Below are 19,569 nucleotides of genomic sequence, written 5' to 3' on the forward strand. Positions count from 1 at the left end.
AAAACTGACCAAACAGGTGTCAGAAGAAAGGGACTTGAATATGCAAGTCTCCAATAATTTGTTGAGATTTATTTTCTCATCATAAGCAAATATGCAATTTTATCCTCATAATTTTTTTCTTAAAGAAATCATAGGCCGGGCGTGGTGGCTCACGCCTGTAATCCCAGCACTTTGGGAGGCCAAGGCAGGTGGATCACAAGGTCAGGAGATCGAGACCATCCTGGCTAACACAGTGAAACCCTGTCTCTACTAAAAAATACAAAAAATTAGCCGGGTGTGGTGGCGGGCGCCTGTAGTCCCAGCTACTCGGGAGACTGAGGCAGGAGAATGGCGTGAACCTGGGAGGCGGAGCTTGCAGTGAGCCGAGATAGCGCCACTGCACTCCAGCTTGGGCGACAGAGTAAGACTCCATCTCAAAAAAAAAAAAAAAGAGAGAGAAATCACAGGCCGTGAGTGGTGGCGCAAGCCTGTAATCCCAGCACATTGGGAGGCCCAGGTGGGCGGATCACGAGGTCAAGAGATAGAGATCATCCTGGCCAACATGGTGAAACCCCATCTCTACTAAAAATACAAAAATTACTCAGGAGGCTGAGGAGGGAGAACTGCCTGAACCCGGGAGGCAGTGAGCCGAGATCATGCCACTGCACTCCAGCCTGGCGACAGAGTGAGACTCTGTCCCCCCCAAAAAAAAGAAAAATGGAAATCATGTAAAATTATATACAATTGAGGCCCCACCCTACCTAGAACCACAGAACCTCTTGGATACAGACTTCATTGAATATTACTATGATTTTTAATTGAACAAATTTTAAGAGCGGAACCTTAAGAATTAACAATGACTCACAGATAGACAATCCAGAACTATTTAAATGTCTAATAATCACCTAATTGTCATTTAAATCTACCTGAAAATTAAATGATTATTTACATTACAAAGTGCTCAATTGTAAAGGGCAAAATAATACATATCTTAGATTTTGCGGGTCACATAATCTTTGTCACAACTACTCCACTGTGTCTTTGTAGTATGAAAACAGCCATAGACAATACAAAAATGAATGTATATGGTTTTGTTCCTATAAAACTTTATTTACAAAAACATGCAGTGGGCCAGATTTAACCCACAGGTGGTAGCCTGCCAACCTTTGATCCAAAGTTTCTTTAAATCAGATTTATCAGCCTCAGTACTATTGACGTTTTGGCCAGATAATTCTTTGTTGTGGGAGCTGTCTGGAGCGTGTGCTCAACAGCATCCCTACCCACTGTTCACTAAGTACCAGTTGCACTCCCACCCGTACCTCCTGCAGTTGTGAAGACGAACAATGTCTCCAGACATTGCCAAATGTCCCCTGGGAGATGACATCAGAAAAATCACTGATTTAAATTAATGAACTTCCAAACTGTGTGGGTTTGGGGGTAGGCGTTCACATTGGCATAACCTGTGGGACCTTCTCTAACTATATGTCCTCCATCTCTGCACATCCTCCAACCCCTCCCCTCCCTTCCAAATGCTGGACCACCAGCAGTGAGGAAGTCCCATTGGTGATTCAGAAATACAATTTCACCTTCATCTGTCAATCATAACTTTGGTTTTATTTTACAAGTACAAGATTCATAGCAACCGTTTCAGGTTTATATTGTGTAAACTGAGGCTCCACTGTTTGTCACTAAGACTTTTGACTGCTAAGTTTGATGTTTTATATAATCAATCACTTCTAAAAATCTAAGGCACATCTTAGGTATAGTTCTTGTTGGTGAATATTTAATATGGCCTGACTTTTTAAATTCACGATGTTGCAGGAATAAAATTTATAGTAGGGTGCATATGGAATACATTTAATTCTATAATCATCAATCCGCTGCAAAAGCCAATCCAGCAGTCTCTAATTCTGTACCTTTAAAGAAACAAGAAGAAGCAAATACACAATTGTCAGAATTGTCTACTCTGTTGGAAGATTATAAAACGTGGACAATAAGAATTCTCAAAGCCATATGGTAAGTTTATCGATGCTACATCATCTCAAAGGCCCATGATACGTGGTTGAAAATACTGTCTTGGATAATTTCTGTGTTCCTTTAACATGGGAGGATCAGAGAGCAAAACCAATGCTATAGTAGTCTCTGCAGCTTCGTTTGGTTTCTGCGTATGAGGAAACAACGCAGGTTTGCATTTCATGTTTGACAGGTGGCAAGAGAGTGTTGGGCAATAACTTTTGAAGGTGGTTTTGCTGCAGTGTCCCATAGTCTGGTATAAAGAGGCAACTTTGCCTCTACTTTCTGAATTAGGTTTAGCTTTTAACAACCTTGCTATTTAGGAAACACTTCTACTATAGAAAAACCACTACAAGCTTTGTTCCCCTTGCTCTTAAAAATGTCCTTTCATAATAAATCTTTACACATTTGATTGTGGAACTCAGGGTTCTCAATTCCCTAAGTAAACAAATTAGACATAATTCAATATTTGATTATAAGATTTACAGTTCTGTTCCTTACAGTTTCTCAGGTGAGCGCTCTATAATTGAGCTTGAGCAAACAGCTCCATTAATTCTGATCTTGGTGTAAAAAGGGTCCTAAAAGTGCAGAGATGCTAAAGCATACACAGGAGAACGAGGAGCCGGGGAAAGAATAATCCTTCCCTTAAGTCTTCATCCCCACCCTTCACAGCTGTGCTTCCCCTGCATATTTTTATCTCTAGAGAAATCATGCCTTCCACATTTTAAAGTCAGCGTAGCATTTGTTTCTAAGCCAGGTCCACCTTAATCAGATAAATGAACTATTTTTGATCTAACTGCAATTAGAATAAAGAGAGGAAGAGGGACTATACTCAGCACACCTCCAGGACAATCCCTGTTTTTCTCTGCGGTTTTCTGAGAATTACCAATATACATTATCAAGGGCTCAACAGCTGAGTCAATCAGGAGGCCAAAGCAATTTTTACTGGTTATTACATGGATACTGAGACATCTGGGAAACCCTTAAGGCATTTTTTTTTTTCCAGAGAATTTTTGTTCTTTGACATATGTGGTTACAGTACTGCTGGCACTCAATGCCAGAACCCTTATGACTAATTACCCTTCCAGGGACATGACTTTAGATAAGCAAAAAGCAAACATACTAAAGAAGAAAATTTCTTTGTTTAGTGCCCGAAGACCTGGTGAGAGAGATTAGCTTATTTTTAGCAAGGAAAATGATGCCTCGGTATACAACCTGCCTCTTTATATCCAATAATAAGAGAAAAATGTATAATTGTCGCCAGGTGCTAACACTAGCAAAGGCATTTCAGGTTGGGCAGGTTTTGTACAAAAAAAATGTTAAAAAAAATCCCCATGGACAAATTTAGCCTTTAAAGAAATGTGTTCTTTCTGGGTAATAGGATGGCTGGTTGGACTCTGTCAACCAGCAGCAGAGAAACACGCGGTTGGCAATAACAGTTCTTGCTCGGGGCTTTTCATTGGAAAGGTACCTACAGAACCCATTTCTAAAAGACCAGATGGCACCAAACTTGCTCCACGGTGTTTGTTCCTAATCCACGCATGGAGAAAATCAAGGACAAAGTTGTAAAACAAACAAAGTCCAAGGAAAAAGGTACAAAGCGGCTACCACGTACACCCATATTCACCTGTGTCAGAAAGCACATAACCGGTGGGGCACGGTGGCTCACGCCTGTAATGTTTGGGAGGCCAAGACAGGCAGATCACTTGAGGCCAGGAGTTTGAGATCAACCTGGGCAAGATGGTGAAACCCCGTCTCTACTAAAAGTACAAAAATTAGCTGGGCATGGTGGTGTGCACCTGTAGTCCCAGCTGCTTGAGAGGCTGAGGCAGGAGAATTGCTTGAACCCAGGAGGCAGATGTGGCAGTTAGCAGAGATAGCGCCACTGCACTCCAGCCTGGGCAACAAAGCAGGACTCCATCTCAAAAAAAAAAAAAAAAAAAAAAAGAAAGAAAGAAAAGAAAAAAGAAAGCACACAGCCTATATGCACATACACACATGCACACATACACACATGCACATATATCCATACATGTGTATGTGTTTGGCAGCTGAGTTTTCACTTGGTGAAATTCACTTTCTTGATTTTTGTTTGTTTTTTAAGCAACCATATTAACTGCAATTGGCCACTGCCTCACTTCAACATAATGTCTTTCTTTGGCAGCTTAGGAGAAGGGCATCTAAAAAAATTAAAGAAAAAGAAAGAAAATGATACAAATTCAGATGCAATAGGGCAAGTTTTAATCCCAGTTTCATTACCGACTCTCTGCTTAGTCTCCCCATGTGGAAACGGAGCTTATCGATGCCTTTTTGTCTTTCTTACCAGACAAGAGGACAAAAGGGCAGGGGGAGGGGGGGTGTGGAGAAAAGGCTTTTAAAATTAGGAAAATACTCCCAAACTCAAAATATAAGACCACTGTGATGAGTGGTATATTTATGCAAAATCAAGTCAGTAAAGGTAGGTAAGAGTGCAGCTTGCTCTTATAGAAAACTTATTCTCAATCAATCTTCATCCATTCTGGTCTAGAGCCCGCTATCTGGTCTCCATGCCTTCATTCTTATCCCACTCACATCCATCTCTCAGAGCTTTTGCACTGGTCTCCCTAAGGTATTCATCTTACCATTCTTTTCCCCCACATAAAACACATTTTCCCCACATGAGATGTGTCACGTTTAACATAAACTGCCATGCATTTTTAACATGGCTTACAAAGCTTCCTATGGTTTGATCCATCCCTGATTCTCCAGCCTCCCTCCCCTCCACTCCTTCCCTTGACCTTTGATCTTCAATAATTCGAAACAATGTTTAGTTCCCTAAACACACTGTGCCATTGTTATCCTTGTGCGGTTGCAAAACATTTTCTTCTACTTGCAATCCCGTTCCTGCCCAAAGCTGCCTGAACAACCAGTATGCCTCCCGTGTGCCCCCACTCTCTCTGGTATATGCCTATTCTTTTCCACTTTAATGTGTTTACTTGTTTATTTTCCTGTCCAGACACCAATAATCTTACAACCATGAAGCAGGTCTAATTCAATGTCAATATCAAGGGCCTGGTATATAGTGCCTGACACATAGAAGGTGCTCAAGTGCTTGCTGGGACAATGAATGAATGAAAGGAGGATGTGTATTCCCAAGCCTTAGAATATCTATCTACTCCAAATTGTTTACATGATGGTTACATACTTTACATTATTTTCCATATGTATCTTTCCCCTTTCAATGACTTAACCAATGCGCTACACTCCTGCGGCCGCCAGATTATCCTTTCGTCTTTCCTTTCCCGAAACTATTAAAGCCACTGCGTTTCTGTTACGTTCCTCCAGAAAATAATTTCCTGAGCCCTCATCCATTCAAATGTTTTTACATTCTCTACTGTGCTTGTTAGTCAGGCCATTTTACTATCAGAGATTCCTTTGCCCTGATAGAGGAATAGGAGATTCTCAGCCCCCAGGAGAGAACAAGGACAAGGCAAGGAAGGTGGTGGGAGAGAAAAGAGTGTCTCTGCAAACAGAGGCAGATTTCGAGTACAAGAGCTAGCGTGATAACCTCACCCATGGGCTGAAAACACAATCGAAGTAATTCAGCTCAGCATTATGGTGATAATGGTACCTACCCCTCAATTTAGATGGTTATTATGTAAGTGCTTTAAACAGTATCTTAATCTAGTGAAGTTGTATTTACTCCTCTAAATACAGATACTTAAAAAAGACTGCTAAAAAACCAAACAAACAAACAAAAAAACTAGCCATTACGACCTCCTTACCAAAAATAAAAAATTAAAAAAATAAAAGAAGAAGAAAAAAAGAACATTTCCTTGGGTCATTTAACCCAACACACTAATCAAAAAGAAAGATTAAGCAATGTCTTCATGTATTTATAGAACTAACCCAGCAACCAAAGATGAGTCACCTCAAGACCATTTGAGTAATGTATTTGTGTAGAAAATACACAAAAATATTTTGACCTCAAAGACCAACAGGTACCTATATATTCCCTCCTGGTTGCTAAAACACTGTATCTTCAACATATTCAATTTTCTACTGACTCTTTTACTAAGGAAACTGTAAGCTATATCCATTTGATAGCCAAATCCTAAAAATCATAAATATTTATCAAAGAATTAATAAAACAGTCATAGTTCACAGACGCAGTAAACTATTTAACCTGGAAAGAACCTTTGAAATCATCTAATTTGGCCATCTGATTATGCAAACTGAGAAACGGGAGAACGTGATTTATCATCTAAAGTCAGGCAATGGGGTAAATGGGATTAAATTCAGATCTCCCTGAATTTCCCTTAAATCATAATGCACACAGCAAACCACACGAAATGCCAGATCGCATACACAGTGTAAACACATATATATAAGTACAGATAAATATGTACTACTAAACAAAATGGATTCAGTTTGTTGCTTCTAGCACAAAAAGAAAAAACAAAATTTAAGGGAAATATTTTTATTAGATACAATCTCAACATACTTCTTCAAAACTCACTATATATCATAATATAATTGTTATTTTTTATTTTGCATGTTTTTGAAATTTTAAAAGGCGAAAGCGAATTGCCCGTGTCAGTAAATCCCTCAAACGGGTTAGGGAACTCAGCCCCTCTTCAAACGAAGGGCAGACTTCTTTTTTTCCCCTACGTCTGAGTTGAAAAAGGGCTCCCTCTTGTGTTCCTTTAGTGTAATGCAGTCTTCTGCCTTACAAATTGCCCTCCTTCCTAAACAATTTCCTCTATTCCACCCCAGAGAGAGAAAATACGGCTCTGAAACGTAAAATAGCCAGCTTGCCACTCACCTCTTTTCATGTTGCATGTGCTAAGGATAAATCAAAGCATAAGTATGAATAGTGAGTGTTCATATTTTATTCCTGACTTTGTTGTATTCAGCATGGTAATTCATTACCTCTCAGTCCAGAGTACACACAGCACCTGTCATTTAAGGAAAAAGGAAAATAAAAAGAGCCCTTTCCTTTATACACAGACCTACTGCCACTCGAATGTGTTATTTAATTGGTTTTTCAAGAGCCGAACCAGGCCAATCTCTCTCAACATCAATTAATTTGTTAACTAATGTATTAATATAGCCAATAACTTCTTTTGGAGCCTCTAATTTTCATAAAGCAACATATCAGTAGTGTGGGAAATACAAAAAGTAATATATTAGAAGAGATATTGGAAGATAAGATATGTAATCTCAAGAGACATAAATATACATAAATAATAAATTACAAGATAAAAGATATGATTGCAAGTGACATATATGACAGCTTTCATAAAGTGACACACAGTGCAGGAAGAGACCAAAGGAGGAAAATCCTTCGTGAGGCAGTGGCGATCAGGGAGGGCTTCGTATAGCATGTGGTGTGTCACCTGGACCTGAAATGATGAGCACACTTTCACCACTAGATATCAGGCTTGGAAAAAGATTCCACATACAAGAAAAAAATAGAACTGAAAATGATCAACTCTGGACTTGCTGGAATAAGGGTTTGTACAGAGAAGCCATTGCTAGTCGGGCAGAGGGGGGACTAGTCTTTGCAAGGAGGCTGGAAAAATGCAACGCGAAGCCTTAAAACCTCAGTATCCTGAGTGTACGGGAGTCAAACCTGTGACCGTGGTTTTATTTTTAGTGCCATGCTCTTCTAATCGGCTGAACTAACAGGATCAGGGGAATGAACTTGCAGGACCAGGAGAATGAAGTGACAGTGAAAAGAACAGCGAATCACAAACACATGGGCCACAGCACTGCACAGTGACATTTTGAATAGAGGGCCTAATGGCTTATCTATTGATCTATCTGCTCTTAATTCTGCTTGGCTGTTACTTTCTTCAAGTAGCGTTTCCAAATTACATTCAAATATCAGTCTGCATTAAGGAAACAGGACTGTGGAACAGATAATCCGATTGTCATTTCTTTTCGTCTTTGGAATGGGTTATAATGGTAATTTGAAGACGAGAATTCATTTTCCCAAATTCATTTTTTTCAGACTGCCATTAAAATTTATGGGCTCTCCTTTATAAATCCATCAGACTACCTAATACTAAAGTTTTTCATGAATAATCTACAGAGGAAAGGATCCACCATTGCTAAATGGACATCACTTGCTTACTGTCACATTCATTTAATTCAATTATTTTGTATTACCAAAATGGAACATTTTTATATGAGCACCAGAACAAGAAATGTCATCTGCCTCCTCATCTCTGGCCTGGTTCCACTCGAATCCCACTGGCATGAGACTTTAATTTAACACTGAGTTCCCTAAATTCTTGAAATGATGTCCTTTGATATCTCTTCAACATACTTGTTTTCTCATTCATAGAAATGAATGTATTCTAGTTTCCTGGTTATCAATACTGAAGCTATTTTCTTTAATGGGACACACTCTTCTATCCTCCTCTACCTTTTTAATGATTCTGTCATATCTTGTCCCCCCGTGGCATGGAATTTTCCAGAGTGGCCCTTATAAGTAAAAGCTGAAAGAGGTTTGTGGGGTGTGGGTTAGTATCACTGACAAGCAAAGGATTTAAGATTTAGGAATGAGCTATGCTTTTTATTTGTTTATCTTAAAGTAATGGGCAAAGTTCTGCTACGTAAGAGTCAACTGCCAACGATCACCTGCAAAGTTTTGCTCCATAATACAGCAGTCACCTACCAATGACCGCCTGCCAGCATTAAAAGCCAACTGCTTCCTTTCTGAAAACGGCTGACAAAAATTGCTACATGCCAAGGACTCCAGCAGTCTGAACAACAGACGACACATTCTGCAATGCTGGTGCCCTCTACTGGCTGACACTACCCAATGCTTTACTCTAGAGAATTCATGTGTCCTGATGGGAAAGCTGCAGATAGGATTCTAACACAGCCAGTCTTTGAGAAACAATTTAAGATCAGTTTGAATGGTGAGGACAGGGAGGACAGGGAGAGGTACCAGTTTCATGCTATCCACCCCATAGTTATCATTCCTGTTACCGCTAGCATAAAAACCAGTCATCAGATCAAAGAAGTGGTATATTCTGGGATAATGTGGAATAATTGGTCAGAGAAAATAGCCACATATACACATACATACACACACATACATACATGGGTGGATTTGCTTCAGATATTCTGATGGAAGAAATGAAACATTACAGATAGAAAAAATAAGTTTTTATTGTATATTTGGAAAGATTTGGGATATAATTGCATTCTGTACTGATTCCTAGAATAAACAAAAAATAAATTAAATGTAGATTTTTTTAAAAGCATGATTTTCAAACAGAATTATATAATAGCAAGATACAATGCCAATCACTTCAAGTTTAACACAACAACAATCGTAGAAGATGTTTGCAAAAGCCTTCAGTGGATACATCAATTTTCCCAAGGGCCTCTCTCATCTTTCTAAGCCCAAATCATTCTCTTTTGAACAATCCATCACGTCAACATCCTTCTCCATTTTCTTCAAACTTCAAGGGGAGAAATTTTCCCAGATCTACATTGGCTGGTGATTCTGGCTGTTTTCCAACACCACCCTTGTCAACTACATGTAATTCTGCCTCTTTGAACGTTTTTAGGCTTGCTCTGCAGTGTTATCAGAGAGGGATGATTGAGTGAGTTCTAATTTTACAAATGATTAATTTATTAATGAATATCTTAATATATAATAGCTTTTTTCTTTCCAAAGATATGAATTCACAGAATTCACTGGCAGATAATTCACAGAAATAGTGAACTCTCACCCTTGTCTACATGGCTGACTTGACAATGACTCCAAATGGGGAGGTGGACTCTTAACCCTTTCCATTATAGCCTTGCCTTTTTCCATCTCAGTGAACTCTAAGCCCAATCAGACATTGCTGAGATTCTGAGGCTCACTTCCTGGTCATTATACTGATATTACAAATGGCAAGTTGGAGGCTTATCATTCAGGAAGCACTGTGTGAGATTGGACAGAGTTTGGCACTGGTCTTTTTAGCATTTGCCTTGGCTTGTTTATTGGTATACTGACAGTCATGCATTTGTGCCAAAAGCATGAATAACAGAGTAGCTTCCTATGGCTATCATAATTATCATTTTAGCTGGAAAAAACAAAAGCATTTGAAAGAAGCAAAGGGGACATCTCTGTTTATATAGTCCACGCCTTAAGCACTGAGAATATGATCTGAAATCAAGATTTAATTAATTGAATAAATATTAGTTGCTTCAGTTTGCCTTTGGGGTGGAGAGGTTTATGTTTTTATCATAAATCAGTTTGGCACAAATTTCGAGCTAAACAAAATCTGGGTGTTTGTTTTGTTTTTTGAGACAGGGTCTCACATTTTGTCACCCAGGCTGGAGTGCAGTGGCGGGATCATGGCTCACTACAGCCTTGACCTCCCAGGCTCAACAGATTCTCCCACCTCAGCCTCTCAAGTAGCTGGGACCAGAGGCGTGCACCAACACACCTGGCTAATTTTTTTTTTTATTTTTTTTTTAATTTTTGTAGAGACGGATCTGCTCTTGAACTCCTAGCCTTAAGCAATCCTAGCAACTTGGCTTCCCAAAGTGCTGGGATTACCAGCACATGCCACCACGCCAGGCTTTAAACGTAGCTTTTATCTTCGAAGCCTCCTTTTCTTTTTCCTCTTGTTAAAAAGAACCAAAACCCTTATAATTACCAGGTCTTATGTGGTTCAGTCTCAGAGCTGTGGAACAGTCAACAGAATGCAAAAACAGCTCAAATATTTTGTTTACTTTTCTTGAAAAGCCTGAAGATCTAAATACATGGTCCAAGACAGCTTCGTAAAAATCTCTCTTTCTTTCCTATTTTCTTCCATTACACTCTTTAGCTGCTGAGAGGCACCTCTCTTAAAAGCCCCCAAACAAAATGAGTTCCTATTTCAGTCTTGAAAAGTTTGCTCTCCTCTCTATTATCTCTGTGTTATTTAATTCAATTTACATGTTTTGGCTGGGCCCGGTGGCTAACCCCTGTAATCCCAGCACTTTGGGAGTCATAGGCGGGCGGATCACTTGAGGTCAGGAGTTCGTGACTAGCCTAGCCAACATGGTGAAACCCCGTCTTCACTAAAAATAGAAAAATTTGCTGGGTGTGGTGGCATGCACTTGGAATCCCAGCTACTTGAGAGGCTAAGGCAGGAGAATCGCTTGAACCCAGGAGGCAGAAGTTGAAGTGAGCCGAGATCATGCCACTGCACTCCAGCCTGGGCGACAGAGTGAGACTCCATCTCAAAAACAAACAAAACAAAACAAACAATTTACATGTTTTAATCCTCCCTCTTTTCCTCTGGTATCTGGAATTCTCTTGCAGCTAAGTTCCCAAATTTTGCATGGTAAAAACTCAAGGGTGGTAAAGACCTAGAAAGAGGGGAGAGGGCTTCCGAGGATAGCCAAGAAGTTGAAAAGGCAAAAAAATCAAACTCTCCTTGGATGAAATTGGACACAGGTAGGAGGATGGGAACACTTAAAAGTTAATAATCTTTGCCACATCTAAATATATATCAAATATGCCAAAGTAACTGTAATTAGTGGCTGAAAAAAATACTAGTACCCTGTTGTTTTTACTCAGGCTATAGGTACAGGGTAAGCTATCCTGGAGGCTTAACATTAAAATAGAATCAGCAAATATGAAAACTTAGAAAATTCTCTCTGCTTGACTCACAGCTCAGTGTCCATATGGATTAAAAAAAATACGGCTCTTAATGGTTTATCCAACTGTGGAGCTACGTGTGTGTGCATGGGAGCATGCAAAAAGACAGATCGCCATCCTGCCACCCATGGACAGCGGGTGTGAAAATTAAATCACTAATGATACAATGTCAAGGTTGGAAGTGTTACCTACACAATGGGTGGGCTCCATTGCTTGGTGGGTAACAGTCCAATCACCACAACCAAGGAGCATTTAACAAGAGGATCTTATTACTTACAGCAAGTAAAGAGGGCACTGGGAATAATTCCCTGAAGCAGTACCTTCTCGAACACTGGTGAAACACGGCTTTTATTGAGCCACTTAGCTGAGTCATTGTGCATACAGACGGAGTAAAGGCAGCTTTACTCACAGGCACGGTTGCTGGTCATGCTTCTACATACGTCGCATGCGTAGAAAATGGTGAGTAAGCTCTGCCTTGGGCAGGGATTTTAGTATGATAATAAAGTGAATTGGCCAAAGTGCACTTCTAACTCAGGAATCTCTGTATCCAACTGTTTTCTGTTTTTTCCAGGGCTAAGTTTCTTCCTGGAACTGGTTTTTTCTTTTTCAACTTCTATTTTAGAGTCTGGGGTACATGTACAGGTTTGTTACCAAGGTCGATTGCCAATGGGGAGGTTTGGGGTATGAATGATTCTGTCTCCCACGTACTGAGCACAGTTCCCAACAGTTAGTTTTTCAACCCTCCCTGACTCTATCCTTCCCATCTCTGGTAGTCTCCAGTGGCTACTGGTGCCATCTGTATGCCCACGAGTACCCAATGTTTAGCACCCACTTATAAGTAAGAATATGTGGTATTTGGTTTTCTGTCTTTTCTGGAACTTTTTGAAATGGCAAAAGTCAATGTGCAATAGACATAAGTGGGTACTTTTTCACAGTGTGTGCCCGAAAACCCAGGGACCCTGGGTTACAGAAGGACCTATAGAGATTATTTTAATTATCCCCATCCCTAGACATTGTTTTAAAGGTTAAGATTCAGAAGAGATAAGCCCCCAAGTTGGGGCTTAGCCAGGGATGGTTCGGGTTTTGCCAGGGAAGAATTCAAGGGTGAGCCAGAGGTGTTAGAAGTAATCTTTTATTCTTTTATTTTTCTTTATTTATTATTTATTATTTATTATTTTTATTTTTTTGAGAGAGCCTCACTCTGTCGCCAGACTGGAATGAATTGGCATGATCTCAGCTCACTGCAACCTCCCCCTACCGTGTTCAAGCAATTCTCCTGCCCCAGCCTCCCGAGTAGCTGGGACTACAAGCATGTGCCACCACACCCAGCTAATTTTTGTATTTTTAGTAGAGACGGGGTTTCACCATGTTGGCCAGGATGGTCTCCATCTCCTGACCTCGTGATCCATCCACTTCGGCCTCCCAAAGTGCTGGGATTACAGGCGTGAGCCACCGCGCCCAGCCCAGAAGTAATCTTTTATTAAAGCGTACTGCTCCTTGGGGAGCAGGGCTAACTCACAAGCCATGTGCCCCGAGTCAGCAGTGCATGGGTTCTTGGCAACTGTATATATACTCACCTGTAATTATATCCAAATTCAGGGGCAGGTTAATGCAAATTGCAGGGTGTGTTATTCAGGCATGGTGGGTTCCAGGTCATTTTCATGAAAAGAGATGGTAACTTCCAGATTGTTGCCATGGCATTTGTAAACTGTCGTGGTGCTGGTGGGAGCATCTTATGCTAATGAGCAGTGACAGTGACTAGAGGTTGCCTTCTTCACTACCTGCTGGTTCCTGCTGGTTTTTTACTTCATCCTGTCAGGATGGGGAGATAAGTCCTGCTGGTAAGCAGGACTTACCTCAGTTAGATATTGGTGGCCCTGACAGACTGTGATTTGCCCACAGGTAATGAAAGTTCCCTGAATTTAGATTCTTAGCCCCTAGTACAGAAAACTGATATGCAAGTTTGTCCTCACCATGAACACCAGAAGATGCTAGGGATATGATCTGGGTGCTGAGAGGCAGAAGCTGCGGGACATTCTGTTACCACAGCTTGGACGTGCAGGAGAACACCGAGGCCGCTGTGGGACCCTCTAACAAAAACGGAGGGACCCAGCCCTCCCAGAGATGCTGGCCACACACGCAGAGCAGCTCTTGCCTCCAAATGAGCTCCTGTCTGTGTGAAAGGTTTGATTCCTCACAGAGCCAAGCCACTTTATTCTTCCTTTCAGAACAGAAAAAGGGAAACTTGAAGCTCAAAAAGTAGGCTTTTATGCAAATTCGCCACTATCCAATAAACAAAACTTTGGCTCACAGAAACCGCCTGACTGCTCCTCCCATTCCCAGAGAAGCTTCGAGCATTTCTCGGTGTCCTTGAATTTCATGCCATTTTTCTAAACCGAACATTAAATGTCCCCCCTGAAGTGAGAGGAATAAATCACTAAGGAGAGAATTGGTAGCTCTCGTGAAAAACAAAAACTGAGGTAGAAATGAGAAGTGGACCCCTTTCTCCTGTTCTTGCTCCCACCCCGTGCACAGCGCACAGGATGTGGCTGCCCTTCAGAGGCCGTTGTTCTCCCTGATTCTGAGACAGTGCGTGTTCTGTTGTTAATATTATTGCTGTCAATGTTGTGATGTTTGTGTTGCTTGATTTTGTGTTCTTGATATTTTGCTCTCCCTGGAACAGGTATGGGTGTTTTAGTTTGTTATTTTATACCTCAGAATCATTTTGGCCTAAATCAATAATGACAGCAATGTTTCCAAAATGAAAATAAACAGGTCTGTTTTTTGAATCAACCAGGTAGTTGCTTTGATTTTATTGTTCTATCAAGGCTCTTTTTCTGTTCGTTTTTCTCTTTCTTTTCCTTTTCAAAACAACCTTTATTACAATACGTGTGCATTGATTGTTGGTTGGCACAATCATATATTCTATGCTCTTCAATTTTCAAAAATACTGCTATTAAATAAATAAAAAGGCTTAAGAAAATACCTAGATGCTTGTCAAGCTATTAACCTTACAGTCCATGTCTAATTATTTTCACCTATACAATTTGGAAATAGGCTTGCAATCAGTCACTTGGTGCAATTCTGAAGATAAAGGAGAGCATCTGCTTTTTGTTTAGGGAGAAGACGCATGTGTGCAATGAAGTGGAGGAGACATTCTCCTTAGCCTCACTTTAACAGAGCATAGGGAGGAATGGATTCAGCTGACATTTTGGGGATAGAAATAAAATCTTTATGTGAGTGAAGTACAACTCTTTAAGAAATTGAAATGAGAAGCTTTATTTTCATGATTCGTACTCCTTGTTTCATGAGCACTGATTTTTAGTAGCCCTACCTCTATTTGAGTTTTTGCCACCACATGTGGGCTGCATTCCTATGGCCCAGCTACTGCATCACAGGCCTCTGCTTTCCGGTTAGAATTTCACCCAGAGTGGCAATTTGACCCAGGCATGCAAAGAATCAGAGTCCCTTCTCCCGATGTTTCAGCACTCTTTCACTACAGCCACAACCAAGATAACTGATAACGCCAGACAGAACCTCCACCCTTGACGAAAGCTGAGGAATTTTAACATGTGTCCGGTATTTGGAGAATCAGCAATTGCGGCACTTAGTATAATGCCTTCTGTGGTCTATGGAAGTCTGTGATCCTTAGGCAGGAGATCATACTCACTGGGGGAACTGGCCCCGCAGGGAGGCAGTGTGAGTAGCTACCTACGGAATGCTGTTCAACACTGGCAAATGCAATCTAAAAGGTCAACCAACGTTTATTAAAATCACCAGCAATGCATAAAAGACATTGTGTGAAGAGATATTAACAGTTAGGAAGTAGTAGCTATTTTGACATGGACAGATGACCACAGCATGGAATTGGTCTAGGGTGGGGCTTGGCCATGGGTCACTTTTCAAAGCTCCTGAGCAAGGCTGGCACCCATTCATGGTTGTCCGCCACTGGGGCAGCAGCTTTGGCCATCTGGTAGGAACAGAGCACAAAGCTCCACCCATATCCCAGCTGCCGGCTAAGGAAAATGAAACTGTTTCAAGTCAGATTTTTTTTTCAAGCTCCTCTCTAGACAAAGGAGAAGATAATAAAATAAAACAGTTAAAACTAGAATATGAGACATTTGGATTGGATATAAGAAGAAACTTGGGGGAAGAACAGGTTAGGTATTAAAATGTATGACCTCAGGGATATTGTGTCATATCATTTTCTGGAGGGCTTCACAACAGGGATGAATTTCCATCTGTCTTCAAGGTGTTTCTAATGGAATGTCAAGACGATACTGGAGACTATAGCTCATTCTTTTAGACAGGGCTGAATTCTGCACTTATTCATTGAAAATAAATCAAGTTTTTCCCAAGTGCCCTATAATGTTCTAAAAAAAGGGCACTGGGCTGGATGAAGGATTTGGGTGTACACATTATGGCAGGTCCCGTTTGTAAAACTGTGACAGGCAGTAGAGTGTTTGGGGTAACTATGTAGCCCCTAAAGCCAACTGCCTGGTTTCAGTTTTTCCACTTATTGATAGATAAACATACTCCTTAACAACCCTATCAGTTTACCTGTAATGGGGATAACGATGATGAGGCTGATGCTACCATCTTCATATAATTATTCTAATATTAGTTAATAGGCTATAATCCAAGAGTTCAATTAGTTCATATATGTAAACTATGTATGCCATGCATGGAACCTAGCAGATATTTGTATAAAGATTTAACTTCTTTCGTTAAAAGTGATTTTACGCTACTTGCATCGGAAGATTTGTTCAATCCCAATTAATATTTTTACTTGCAAAACTAAAATATACACTCCTTTTTTCCTGTTTCTTAAGCTACAGTAAAGTACAACACTTTCTAGGAAGGGCAAAATCTTAGTGCTAGAAGGAAATAATGAAATCTTCCAGAGGAACGGTTTTCAACTGTGGTTGCATATTAGGGAGCTTTCAAATAATATTTATACCCAGACCCAAATACAAACAAGAGAATCAGGCATGGAGGTTAGACACCAGTTTTTTTGTTTTTGTTTTGTTTTCTTTTTCTGTTTTTGTTATTTACTCAACTTCATTTGTCATTCCAAAGTCTAACGAAGGATTCAAGCCATTGGTCTGGAACCATCTCCTCAAAATGCAGAAATTTCTCTAACCAACCTCTTCTTAATATTTCCATTGACACAGAATGGTATTTCCATTACCTCACATTAAACTGAATAGTCCTTTGAGTTTAATTCATGCTAAGCAAACAATTCAGACTGAACGCATTCAATGTTTATTTTCAAATTTGAATTCATCACCTCCTCATGTTGTTGGCAAATGTGATAAATAAATGATAAATGCTAAATATAATGAAATATTTCTGCAAATTCTGCAATTTTTTACAATCATCACAGTTAAATGAAATAAATCTTTTCAAAAGCAAATTAAATTCATTAGTAATAAATAATACAGTTATTATTACTTTGAATAAAATTACATAACGATGGCATTTTGGTTTTGAAAGCTGTTTGGGAATCTACATCCACATGATCATTTCATTTATTTCTTTTTGAATTTATTTTATTTATCCATTACCAGTTGTACAATAAACTATATAATCAGGAACCAGTGTCAGGCACTGGGTTACAAACCTTAATAAGGGCAAAACCAAAAGCTGGATTCAAAACTCAAAACTGTCGATTTCTTCAATGTGCCACACTTCCCCTAAACTATTAATTGTATTGGATATTTGCAGTTAAGCTGATTTTTAAATAGATTTAATATTGTTTTTAACGATTCAGAGCTATAATTCAGGTAAATTAAGGACTTGGCGGGGGAAGATTTTCTGGGGGCCTTTTTTACAAAATGAGTTCTTCTAGCTTATTTAAGATGTGATTTAACTCACCAGACTGTAGTGTGTATACAATTTCTGGAGACATTGATCAAGTAAACCAGGACGTGCCTGCAACCAAGGCTACGTGTGCTGTGATCATTCTCTAAGTATCAGTGGGTGTTGCACATATGCTGGTTTAGAGGACACAGATGAGATAAGAACAGGACGCCTAAAGCTTGGATGCCACTTAATTCGATGAGGACAGATCGTCTGAGTCAGTTTGGTTTGGAGGAAGGGCAGAAGTTGATTGTCCTTCGGAAGGACATCCGGAAGGGCGGTCGCCAGGGAAACTGCAAATCACAATAACACTGCCACGGATGCCTGTTAAAGATGGTTACTGCAGTCTCCTCAGAAAAGTACTATTACATTTTCATCTCTTTATGGCGAATTATCAGTGGACCAAGGGTCATGAGCACCAGGTAGTAACAGCCCTCATTAATGTATGTTTAAGCACTGCTATTTCTCCAGAGCCTTTAGAGTGCAGATTTTAGATCTGGTCTTATTTCTTCTAGATACTATCATTAACACATATCTTAGAAAACTTTTTGTATCCCAGCTTTCCTTTGTTCATTTTATTTTCAACGGAACTGGCAGAGACCAATGGAGCCAGAATTAATGCAATGAAACACCATCAATATAAGTGACAAAGTATTCATAATGATGCTGAATGGGAAGAAACCATCAACTGTAGTTTTAAAACATTTCCAAGGAACTTTTCCCCTCTAAATGCTAAAGTAAATCTTCACAGTGTTTTTTTTTTTTAAATTGTAAACTCAGTTTCTCAGATTTCTTTCTGTTCCATGTATAAAATCCAATTTTTGTGGTTCTTTTTCCTCAGTGATACACAGACAAGCATTAGTAATATTTATTTAGATTTATACAATGCCATTCTTTGGCATAACACATTCTGATATTATCCGCGCCGCAGCTCTGCACTGGAGGAAAAGGCATTCTAAAGCAAGATACTTTGGTCCTATTCTTGTGTTCTTTTTTTCGTTTTTTTTTTTAATTGATCTGACCTTGGGAAAGACCCCTAAGCTTTGTCCTCAGTTTCTTTTTTTCTTTAATCTGTAGTAAAAGGAATTTGAATAGGTTATATATAAAGTTTCTTCTAGAACTGAAATGCCGTAGCTTTCTTTTAGAGTGCATTCAGATGGGAGCAAAGGCCCTTAGTAACTTGCTCAAGCTCATACATTTAAACAGCAGTAGAGAAGGACTTCAGTCTCTGAATCATATTCCAAGGTGTTCCCACTAGGCTAGATTGCTTATTACTGAGAATGTGAAAATCAGACCTTGGTTTACTTTATCATGATTTTATTTTATTCATGGACTAAAGAAATCTACTTAGTCTCATTGCTATATGATATTGAAACATTTTAAAACTAATTTCAAATGTTTTACGTGAATAATGAACACCAGACTCTGTTATCTGAGTGTGAAGATCGGGGAGAAGGACGTCTACTCTGACTCACTGCCACCCACGCCTCCCCGAGTCTACTCTATCTTGGGTTGGCACTGTTTTACAAGAACACGGATTTCATTCCTGCTAAAGGAGTGGGACCTGATGCTTCTTGATTCTCCAAGGGCAAAGAGAAAAGATGACCTATTTAATTATCTTAATGGGCTGGGCGCAGTGGCTCACGCCTGTAATCCCAGCACTTTGGGAGTCCGAGCCAGGTGGATCACGAGATCAGGAGTTCGAGACCACCCTGGCTAACAGGGTAAAACCCCGTCTCTACTAAAAATACGAAAAATTAGCCAGGGGTGGTGGCGGGCACCTGTAGTGCCAGCTACTCGGGAGGCTGAGGCAGGAGAATGGCGTGAACCTGGGAAGCAGAGCTTACAGTGAGCAGAGATCGCGCCTCTGCACTCCAGCCTGGGCGACAGAGCGAGACTCCGTCTCAAAAAAAAAAAAAAAAAAAAAAAAAGATGACCTATTTAATTATCTTACTGGAATTTAGTTATAATTATAAAGTTTCTCCAAGTTTTGTTGTTTGTTTATTTGTATTTAGACTAACCCAAACTCTAAGGATTTCTTAAACAGGAGTACTTGAAGCTTCAAAGAGGATCCT

This window comes from Symphalangus syndactylus, chromosome 10 (genome assembly GCF_028878055.3).
Source record: "Symphalangus syndactylus isolate Jambi chromosome 10, NHGRI_mSymSyn1-v2.1_pri, whole genome shotgun sequence".
NCBI lineage: Eukaryota > Metazoa > Chordata > Mammalia > Primates > Hylobatidae > Symphalangus > Symphalangus syndactylus.